Raw genomic sequence first — 12,252 nt, 5'->3', positions numbered from 1 at the left:
TTTAACAAGTCGGAGGTTAAAAGAGCTCTTATATATAAGTCCTATCTTCTGAAATTCCTGGATGTGTGTATTTACTTAACATGGTTGTAATCATATTATATATACAATGTGATGCTTTTTATCAGAAGTATTGTCCATGTTATTACATGGTCTTGAAACCCATCAAAACTGTTAATGTATAAGTGCCAGAATTTAATAAATATTCCCTCCAATCCTGGAGGTTCTAATGCAACTTTCATGCATGCATTCTCTTATGCATTTAAAGGTATGTCCTTAGAAGATTCCCAGAAGTGGAATTTCTGAGTCAGAGTTTGAGTATTTTTATGACTGGGTACATCTTACTCAATCACTCCCCAAGTAGTGCTAATTTACCCTGCCACTACCAAGAAAATCATGCCAGTTTTATGGGCAAAAGTTGTGTTGTTTAAAGGGAAAGAAAGCAAGCAACGTAGACCTAGAGATAAAAAATAACAAAGAAGTAAGAATAGAATAATCTGTTTTCACTTCTAGAATAATAATAGCTCTAAAATGTTTACTATGTGCTAGGCACTGTTCAAAGCTCACAACCACCCCACCCCCAAAAAAACCTAAGTGCATATTCTTACTAACCCTAATTGCAGGTGAAAAAACCAAAGCAGAGGGAGGTTAAAAAAAACTTGCCAAGATCACGCAAGCAAGCACATCAAGAAGCCTGGGTGTGCACAGTCAGGAATCAGAGGCTATCCTCTTACCTAGCACATTATGAAAAGAGGGAGCGCAGATGAGGAACACATGGATGAAGACTTCATCAGTAAGCTTAATCTCATTGTCATAAATAAAGACTGAGAAGTCTAACTGTGACAGGAAACAGAATTTGGGTTAAATTTTGGATGTTGAGTTTGATAACCAACTTAAAATTAATCTATTCATTTATTAAATACTTAACTTCCCTTTCAGTGTCAGACTAGACCCTGAGACTTCAGCATGAACAAAACTAACGGAATTCCTGAACACATGGCAAACCTAAGAAATCTACACTGATCCTTTAGCTTTTCACTCATTTACAAACTTAAAAGTTTCCCATGTGCTGAGTCAAGTTAGCAACAAAGATAGACATCACTAAGATCACTCAAATTTTATTTCTGACAAAGAGAAACTTCAAAAATTTAATGCAAATATGACAGTCTGGGCCACAGGCCTGAGTACAGATGATATTATCAGAGAATAAGGCTGGGTTGGAATGACTGTATACAGAAGAATACACAGGACAATACATACAGATATTATTCTGGTGTTGATTTATAATAGACTTATTTACGACAATTAGTTTCAAAGAAAGAAAAATGGTAGAGAACAGATGAGATAAAATATAACCATAGGCAAGTGGAAAACTATGAAATGATAAAGAGTAAGACCAATATGAATAGGAATATTAATATGTATCTAGATTTCAGAGGTCCTACCATCTCTTTCCAGTACTAGACTACATGAAGCTATATACAACACTTCGTCATTTCCCCAAAAATGCTTTGAGGCAAAGAGAAATAGTTACCCTTGCTATACTTTTTACTGACACTCAACTACTACTTCATCAGCAGCATATCGGTTTGCTAGAGCTACCATACAAAATACCACTAACTGTGTGGTTTAAACACAGAAAAGTTACTTTTCATAAGTCTGGAGTCTAAAAGTCCAAGATCAAGGGGACGGTGGGTTTGTTTTTTTCTGAGGCCTTTCTCCTTGGCTTGCAGAAGGCTGCCTTCTCGTGGTGTCCTCACAGGATCTTTCCTCTGGACACACATGCCTTTGGTGTCTTTCTCTTGTGTGCAGAATTCTTTCTTTTAAAGACACCCATCAGATTAAATTAGGGCCCACCCTGTCTACCTTCTTTTAACTTAATCAACCTCTTTAGTTTTTAAGTTTATTTATTTTGAGAGACAGAAAGAGAGAGAGAGAGAGAGAGAGAGAGAGAGAGAGAGAGAGCGAGCAGCATGAGTGGGGGAAGGGCAGAGAGAGAGGGAGAAAGAGAATCCCAAGTAGGCTCCACAGTCAACACATGGAACCTAACGTGAGCCTCCGTCTCATGAACCATGTGATTATGACCTGAGCAGAAATCACAGAGTCTGGATGCTTAATCAACTGAGCCACCCAGGCACCCCTTAATCACCTCTTTAAATGCCAGCTCTCCAAATTCAGTCACATTCCCAGGCACTGGGGATTAGCGCTTCAACATATGCAAAGGGAAGCAGCAGGCAATTCAGCCCCTAACAATGGGGTAAATGTAAGAATTCATGAGTTAAAGCTTAATGTTTTAAGATCATAAAATAAAAATAACCAGAAAGCTATTCTGATTTGATCTCCATACAACCTATATTTATTTAAGAGAACACTTCAAATCATTCAAGAGCTCACTGCTCCAAATAATTAACACCTGGACAACTGTCTTTCTGCAAAACATGTCTGGAAGGGAAAAAATGTTATCACTCCTATTAAAATCTCATTAGTACAAAATACAATGGTTATTATTAACCTTTTTTGTAGCCACTATAAGCCCTTTAAAATTCTGATGAAAGAAAATGGATGCTCCCTGAAGAGGGAGCGTGGGGCAAGCTGAGGGCAAAATACAGGCTGGCACCACCCCACCTTCCAGGTGGAATAAGTGTGATAGTCCTCAGACACTCCTGGCTACCCAAGAACAAAGGAAAGGGCTTTAAGTGCTTGCCACGGTAATGTGGGAAACTAAGGCAAATGAAAAATTAAATTCCCTTACTGCCTAGAACCCACTGACAAGTCCTTGAAACCAGCAGTGACCTCCCTCTAGGAGCCCAGCTGTCTCAATGATGACACTTTGCTGGGGGCAAAAGAAGTTTAGCTTAACATTATCCCAACCTTGAGGATCCTGTAAGTCTATTTCCTCTATCTCAACTGCTCCACAATATATGCTGGCAATCATGCTCCAAACTTCCGGATAAACATGTGAAGGGTCTCATGACTGAGGTTTTACTAAACGGTAATAAATGGCATTTCTGTAGCAACAGCTAGCCCCTCAAGGTCCTGGAAACCTTACTTCCAAAATTTCTTAGAGACTTACTCTATCCCTGACCCCCTCCCAACCTGAGGGTATATAATGAGTTACCGGTCATGACCCCAGTGCAGAAGCTCTTCCTGCCCACAGGTCCTGTTCCCATGCTTTAATAAAATCATCTTTTTGCACTAGAGAGGTCTTCAAGAATTCTTTCTTGGTCGTTGGCTCTGGACCCCCCACCATCACCCCCAAACTTCATCACTCCCTGAGGAAAGGACACATAGCCACAAAGTCTGGCATGATTATTGTTTCGGGAGATTCACAAACCACCTCCCTAAAGCTCATCAGGATCCATGGACTCAGGTTAAAGAGCACTGACCTAAAGGACCATTTATATCTAAATCAAAAACTAAATCTATACCAAAATGGACCAAAACACTTGAAATTGAGATTGTCTTGAAAAATACAGGATATACAGTAACCATGTTTATATTTAGCTACTTGCCAAAGGGTTGGAAGTAACTAATGATCAACCAAACAATATTAGAAAAAATTTTAAGCCTACTAGCCAACACTAAAGGTGGGGAGAGGAGTGAAGAGAGAAGAAACATTACTTCAGAAAGTCTAAACTAAGAAAACCTACTGCAATTCAGCACAAAATCTTAGAATAAAAAAGAGACAAATAACAAGAGGTAGAAATCACTAACAAGTTTCTTGTTTACTGACAGAAGATCCATTATTTTCTACACACCAAAGTCATAGTCAAAAAAGATAACATTATGTTGTGAAATTTCAAAACCTGGCTTGTCGTCTTCTCTCTGTATGCCTGACTGCCCTCAAAAAACAGCTTTGGATATGTTCAGACAATTGGGCAAAAGAGGAACTTCTGTTGAATTCACTATTCCACCTAGGGATGTACCTCTGTGGACAATTTTACTAAGGTGTAAACTCCCAAGGATAGGAACACTTGTCTGCCTGATTTACCACTGCGCCTCTGGAGCCTCATTCAAAAATCATTTGTTGAATTCGAATGGATGCTATATTCTAGAGACAGCCTGACTGTGGAAGACAGGCTGAGAATGTAACATCCATCTCTACTGTACAAGCAGCTCAAATGGATCACTATAGTTTTGTGTTGGATCCAACACGATATGAAGTGGCAATATGGAGCCCCAGAAAACAAAAGTGCTATTCATTAAAGAGATTTCTTGTACCATTATTTCTAAAGAGATACCCCAAAAATAACTTGCTGGAGCTCCAGCTGGCAAACTGCTGAAAACCTTGAATTTTTATTTCCTGGTCTAGTACTTCAATTTCCCTTCTATGTCCATTTATATGATCCAAAGTCCAAGTTCATCTGTAAAGCGAACACACAAAATCCCCCACAGAAAAGTGAAAAACAGGTTTATTCCACTGTAGATGTATCTGAAGAATAAATTCAACTTCTTGGCTCTGAGCAGTAAGAGAGAAGTCAGCTCACCTCAAAAGCCCTGACCTTGAACAAGAGCTGAAAAGAGTAAGAAGAAAGGCAGTACAATGTATGAGGGGAAAGAAATTAATTATCTGGTCACTTTCTGATTTACTGAAGAAAAGCTCCTCTATTAAACTCACCACATATTCTTATGAGCTTCACTGACCTGGCAAAATCACTAGGTCTTCAACTACTTTCTAGTGCACCAGCTTCAGATGCTTGCTTTAAACGAAATACCAATGAAGAAACTGGGTTTTTTCCCTAAATAAATCCTTTCCAGAAACAAAAATATTATCATATTATAAATATTTAGTAGGGGACTATTTGAAAAGTCCTTAAGGACACCAAGTGAGCCCCAGACTCCTTGATAACTCTCAAATGTAAAATATAACAGCTGTGAAATGGGAAAACTGAACAAAATCAGATTACCTTCCAAGCTGCCCTTCTACAGTTATAAGAAAGAAAATTGCACAATTTAAAAACCAAGGTCTTCAGTAAGTAATACCAAAGCTAACTGTACTAAGCAGACATATTTTAGACTTTATTGCTCCTGATTCCAAATCAAGCCCAGAAACAGTTTTAGAAAATTAAGTGCCTAAGCTCATTAAAAAGAAAAAAAATTACACAAGTAGGTAAAACTTTAAAACGGCAATTTATAGTATTAAACAAGTAGGGAAGTACACACTTATTAGAATGCATATTCACCCCTCATACTTATCTCTAGCTGGGAAAAAACTACTGGTAAGCACTCTAAGACAACTTCCTACCTAGATGAAACACATGGGTCTAAAGTTGCTCTGCAGTAGTCAGCTACCCAATAGAGTATACAGCACATCTCAACACCAAATCATGTACAGTACTGCTACAAAATCAAAATAAAATACACTTAAAGCCATTAAATGCCTTAAATTGGAATTTTATTTCGGGGGCACCTGGGTGGCTCAGTCTTGGTTTCAATTTAGGTCATGACCTCATGGTTCATGAGATCAAGCCACAGGTCGGGATCTAGGGCACTGACAGTGCAAAGTCTGCTTGGGATTCTCTCTGCCCCCCCCTTCCTGTCCCTCCCCTGCACGCTCTCTCTCTTTCAAAATAAATAAATAAACTTTTTTAAAAATGCTCAATCTCTGAAAAAATTATTTAAAAATTTTTTTAATTTTCTGATAGGTTTTGATTCAAAATAAATGGAAGGAATGATAGAAATAGATGTTACAATTTTCTAACTTTTACTGAATTAATGGATCTAGGCAAACCTGAAACACAGCACATGCTTCTGAGAGAGGAAAAGAAGGCATTAAAAAAAAAAAAAAATTCTAATCTGGTCAGTCCTTTAAAGCCAGCTACCAATTTATAGAAAACACAGGAGACAAAAATATATTACACATCTGAGGAATACAAACAGTAAAATCTAGCAGGGAAACTACACTATAGAACAAAATAAGGCTGGTTTCTTCAAGCAAATTCCAAGTTAGAAAGACAGACAGACTGGGGATGGGTGGGGTGTGTAGGCGGGGAGGCTATCCCATTAAAAGAAACTTAACAAGGAGTGCCTCTTGCTGGCTCAGTCACTACAGCATGTGACTTCTGACATCAGGGTCTTGAGTTCAAGCACCATGTTGGGCGTTAAGCCTACTTAAAAAACAAACAAACAAAAAACCCTTAAGAAACCAGCCAAATATAATGGATGCTGAGTCAAATAGACATACTATAAAAATTAATATATATGTGTGTATATATGTATTTTTAAGTCCTTATCTGTTAGATATACATCTTAAAATCTTTTTAGAGTAAGTGATATGATAGTTGAGATTTCCTTCATAACAATACGGGATAGAAGAAATGGTTTGGAGTATAGATCAAATAAGATTGGCCATGAGATGATAAACTGTTAAAGCTGGATATGGCTAAGTGCAGGTTCGTAACTCTATTTCTACATTTTTGTACATAACAGAATTTTCTCATAATTACTGGTTTTTAAAAAGGGGAAATAATTGGAAGCATTTGGAAAACAATGGATGAATAAGCCTGGAAATGTTCATTATACACACACAGGGTGAAGCTGCATACAGTCTGATTTGGAGGAAAATGTGGTGGAGTTCAGTGGTTCCTGGGTAAAACAGCTCCACAGGACTCTTTGTAAGTCCCTCTCCACTAAGCCCCAGGCTATCTGATGTGTCACTCTTTCCGGGTTCAGACACCGGGCACCAACCAATATAAATTCTTCTTGCCCTACTCCACACTAGTTACTAAAAATTGAACAGGAAATAAATTAGAGAACAAAAAAATATATAAAAAAGAGAGACAAAAACAGAATCAAATAAAAAAGAACTAAAAGACAACAGTGATCAAGATCAATCAATCCATTTCTTAATTAAACAGATACGGCTTTCAATTCCCTCATTCTGTGACCTAAATGAGCAGTCTAATTATTAATAACTGAACCTGCCTTATGGATAAGTGCACTTAACTTTCATAACTTTAAAGATAAATATAAACATTTCAATAAATGCATAAGAAATTTTGCTATTTAAAGATACCTCATTGTAAATTCTTTTATAACAATACTCACCCCCCACATTCACCCATGGGGAAGGGAGAAATGATAGTATTAGTATTCAAATATTAATATTATTAACAACATAGCCATTGATATTTATTAAGCACATATAAACATTAATTTTATCTTCAGGACAACTGTATGAGATATATACAATTATTATTTATTCACATTTCACAAATGTGGAAACTGACCAATTAAAGTGTAATGAATATTTTTAAATAATTGGTTACACAAGCAGTTCATCTTAGAATATTAAATGATGGGTCTTTTTTTTTTAAGTATTTATTTTGAGAGAGAGCGTGAGCAAGTGAGAGGCAGAGGGAGATGGAGAGAGGGAGAATCCCAAGCAGGTTCCATGTGATTAATGCACAGAGCACGACTCAGGGCTCCAACTCAGGAAACTATGAGAACATGACCTGAGCCAAAATTAAGAGTCAGCGACTTAACTGACTGAGCCACCCAGGTGCCCCGACAGGTCATTTTTTAAAATGTGCTTTATAACATTTTTAAACAAAGCTGTGTGTGTATACACACATATTGATATAAAAATAAATAGTCAGAAGAATCAAAGGATTTGCTCAGAAGTCACCAAATCAGCTGTACAGGGCTTCCTAATTACAAGTACAGTATAATAATGATTCTATTTCCTAAACCCTCAAATCCCAGTGGTTCTCCATTCTTTAAAAGGAAAATTAAGTCACAAACCAAAGTCAGTTCAAGTTCATTTTAAAAGAAATGTTTCTTTTGCCCAGGAAATGGTCAAAGACTCAAAGATTAACTGAACATACACAGATCCAGGCTGAACAAAAAGCCAAAAGGAAAGCATTAGATACCATCTACTCCTTAAGGGCAGGGACCCTGTATGGTATTTTATAGATTCCCCCTATGAGATCAAGCACAGAATACTTTACACATAAGAAGAGTTCCATGATGGGAATGCAAGCTGGTGCAGCCACTCTGGAAAACAGGATGGAGATTCCTCAAAAAACTAAAAATAGAACTACCCTCCGACCCAGCATTTGCACTACTAGGTATTTATCCAAGGGATACAGGTGCACTGTTTCAAAGGGACACATGCACCCCCATGTTTATAGCAGCACTATCTGCAATAGCCAAAGTATGGAAAGAGCCCAAATGTCCATCGATGGATAAATGGATAAAGATGATATGGTATATATATACAATGGAGTATTACTTGGCAATCAAAAAGAATGAAATCTTGCCATTTGCAACTTGCAACTACGTGGATGGAACTGGAGGGTATTATGCTGAGTGAAATTAAAGACAAAAATCATATGACTTCACTCATATGAGGGCTTTAAGAGACAAAACAGATGAACATAAGGGAAGGGAAACAAAAATAATATAAAAACAGGGAGGGGGACAAAACATAAGAGACTCATAAATATGGAGAACAAACAGAAGGTTACTGGAGGAGGTGTGGGAGGGGGCGATGGGCTAAATGGATAAGGAGCACTAAGGAATCTACTCCTGAAATCATTGTTGCATTATATGCTAATTAATTTGGATGTAAATTTAAAAAACAATAAAATTTAAAAAATTAATTAAAAAAAAAAAAAGGAGCTCCACGAAAAGTAAACGCCGGGAACTATTCTGCAATAGCATCCCAGTCTCTCAAACCTTCATCAATCTGGCCTCCAAATAAAGGGGGAAATAATACTTAATAAACTCCTTTGACTCAAAATACCTACTCTTCATTGTCATGCAATCTACTAATGGACCCACCGGACTTGCTAGGTGGGAAAACCAGTTTGACAAGGCAATCACTGCCCTGGTCCAGAGACAACTTCATAAACTCAGTACCCAAATCCCCCCAATACCTCCCACAAGGAAAAACTGTTCTACCCCATGACTTCCTTATAAAGTCTCAATATCCTCTGTCATCGAAAGTTGATAACTTAACACAATGGTTCTCAATCTTTCCTGAACTGCGGACACTTCAGAATCTGAGGAAAAGTCTAAGTCCTCTGCCCAAGAAAAAAGGCCAGGGCATGCACACAAACTATTCTGCACAGAATTCAGGGGAAATCTCAAGGCTTCTGATTAACAGCTCCTGTCTTAGTTCTTCCTTGTATCTTTCCTTTTACCGTCACAGGGACTGTTTAACCTTTCTTCCCTACCTGTTACCATCTTTATCATTTACTCACTGTACTACTACTGTAGTACATTGTACAACTACAGAAACTGCTTACCCAGCTGGGCCCCTCCTGCCTGGGTGTCATCCACTGCCCCACCCTCACCCAGCAGTATTAAGGAATAGCTACTATATGTCTCCCATGGAACACTTACCTTGGTCTATCTTGTCTTCCTCTCCCCTACTGTACTGTAAACTGAAAGGTATGAGTAATCATACTCCTTTCTGTAGCTCTCACAGAGCATGTAGCACAGGGCCTTCCTTGCACCTGGCAAGTGTTCATTAGAGTGAATCAATGTCAAACCTAAGGATTTAATGGAAATCTTTCTTTTAAAAGATCAGCAACCATCTTTTAAATGGAACATGGGAGTGCCTGACTAATCGATACTTGGGCAGACCAGGAAGTTGATACAACTAAACAACTCCACCCACCACTTCCTGGCCTAGTGCACTGCCAGCTCAGTGATGGGAGGTGGAAGAAGTGGAGATGCTCTCCATGTCATGGTCACTTTTAATCTTCATTACTTTTCTGCAAAGCAAAACACAGTTTGGCTTGAGTAGCCACTTTTTTCCAGCACCCTAGTTACCTAAAAATTTCTATGCAATGCCAGATTTTAAAGAAAATCCTACTCACCAGCCATGTGCAAACACTTCCACAAAAGTTTTCCAACTTAATACTGTCAGTTTAAGTAGAGTAAAAACAACTTTCACGTTGCTAATAACCTCCACGACAGAACAATCTAGATAAGCAGACATTCAGCTATGAGTTAGGCAACATCCTTCTCATTTTCAAAGCCCCAAACCACATCCTTTAAATACTAAAATATACAGACATGAAGTCCCAACAAGAAATACTGTAAAGTCTCCCCATGGTTCTTTACTATATTAAACACAGCTGTCCAGGGTCATGTTTACATAGATTTTTTTTTAATGCCAAACCAACATCAGTGCTAAAATATTTCTGATAAACAGACTCCTACACACCCAAACTAGAAAGGAAAAGGGCACCAAGAAGTTTAAAAATACTTTCATCTTTAAGGGCAATAAAAACACAAACTGGGTCCTATTATCATGTTTTGGTCATTCTGGTGTAACAGTTATATATATTTATTTCAAAGCCACAATGCTTTATTAATTACTTTAATAGAAAATCTTAACTTCCCTGGTTCTTTCTAAATCAATTACAAAGTATGCAGAGTTCACACCCAGAACCCTTAGGTACTTCAATTATTAATAAACCAAACCACAAAGGAGAACCTGATACCAAGATCAGATTTCACTGCTGGGTTAATAGGTGGCAAAACTGTACATACCAAACAGCAAAGCCAAACACACTAAGAGTTAAGAAATGATACAAAACTACATCACCCCCAAATTTCTACCAATAAGCCTATTCCTCTCATACTGCCAATCTTCTAGAAACAGACTATTAGTACGAATAAAGTAACCAATCATAATTCACAAACTGCTGGAATTTGTGACTTGTGGGTCTCTTGTCAGCCTCTAAGCAGGATCCTACTCCCTAGGAAAGGTGGTCTTATAAGCTAATAACCTGTAGCCACTGGAAAAATAAAACAAGTATCTTCCCTAAACATACCAGCACCTGAGCTGTAAGAAATGTTTTGTATCTACAAAGCACTTTTGCAAACATCTCATCTGCCCTCTTTCTGTTCCTCAGATCATTTGCATCTTGGTTGTGTACAAAGGTATCAGCTGCTCCTTCTTTCTTTCCTCCCCAGTCTCCATATGCCTATTCCCCCATGCTCATGTCACCACAAACCTATATATAACCTTAATGTTTTTGTATTGAAGTCTGCAACCATTGTGCCGAAAGGAGATAAAAGCTCAAAAACTGAAACCTGCTCAAGATCAAGTAGGGATGTAGCCATAACTTCAAAGGTCAACATTTTCTGATACACTACAAGCTCAAAACACTACATTTTAAGTTATAAAAGATTAAGGGGCACCTAGGTGGCTCAGTAGGTTAAGGATCTGACTACTGGTTTGGGCTCAGGTCATGATCTCATGGCCTGCCTTAGGCTCCACACTGGGCATGGAGCCTGCTTGAAGTTCTCTCTCTTTCTCTCCCTCAGCCCTTCTCTCTCTCTCTCTCTCTCTCTCTCTCTCTCTCTCTCTCAAAATAAGATTCAAACAAAGAGGTACACCAAGTTCTCCTTATGAAAACACTTTACAATATATGTTACTTCAGGAACTGACACTTAGTCCCATCATGTATTAAACATTTCCAACTTTTAGAAAGCATAGTAAAAGGCAATCTGAGAAAGAGCTTTGTATCCAAGAAGCCTTCTACAGTGATTAGCAAAGAACCAAACATTACCCAGAAGCAAACCAGAAGCTAACCTGCATTACCTGGGATCTTACAGACAGGTGACAGTGCTAGACCTAATTTCATGCAGAGGCAGATCCTTTACATCAGTCATTCAGTGTTTCATATAACAACGCCCTCAAGGAGAATAACATTTACTATAATTCTTACTTCTACTCTGAGTGGGATGTATAGGTGAGAAAAATATTAAATACCCAAGGATAATCAAATAGGAAGTTCTTCAGTTCCTGAATTCATGTGGAAAATAATTATTGAACACCTACAGACATGCTCCAAGGTGCCTGAAACCCTGATTTAATGAAGGAAAAATGAAAGCCAAACAATGAACAAAGGTTTCAGCAGCAGCTCAAATGTAAAAAAGTAGAGAAGATGAGTTATCACAGTATCTTTAAAATGTGACAAACACGGGGCGCCTGGGGGGCTCAGTTGATTGAGCATCTGACTTTAGTTCAAGTCATGATCCCACAGCTTGTGAGTTCCAGGCCCACGTCAGGCTCTGTGCTGACAGCTCAGAGCCTGGAGCCTGCTTCGGATTCTGTGTCTCCCTCTCTCTCTGCCCCAACCCACTCACATTCTGTCTCTGTCTCTCTCAAAAATAAATAAACATTAAAAAAAAATTTTTTTTTAATGTGACAAACACAACAGAATTTGCAGAGTGAATGGCAGCACTTATACTGTAAGCATCAATTTAGTTTTTCAAACTTTATTCAAAATA

At 38.1% G+C, this 12,252-nt stretch overlaps 1 protein-coding gene across 11 annotated transcripts in view; it reads right to left on the bottom strand.

The window, feature by feature from the left end:
* The window catches only part of FBXO34 (F-box protein 34), an 87,152-nt gene that overhangs the window by 13,885 nt on the left and 61,015 nt on the right, over nt 1-12,252 (bottom strand). Inside the window, exon 1 of one of the 11 annotated variants that reach the window (XM_003987657.6) lies at nt 9,346-11,168. The exons of 9 other annotated variants lie outside the window; for them this stretch is intronic. The gene's annotated coding sequence lies outside the window, so the exon portion shown is untranslated. Of the gene's footprint in view, nt 1-2,146; nt 2,315-9,345; nt 11,169-12,252 lie in introns of those variants that run through there. One more of the 11 variants, XM_019833046.3, reaches the window with a different exon arrangement.

This window comes from Felis catus, chromosome B3 (assembly GCF_018350175.1).
Source record: "Felis catus isolate Fca126 chromosome B3, F.catus_Fca126_mat1.0, whole genome shotgun sequence".
NCBI lineage: Eukaryota > Metazoa > Chordata > Mammalia > Carnivora > Felidae > Felis > Felis catus.
This window is presented reverse-complemented; position numbering and strand designations above follow the sequence as displayed.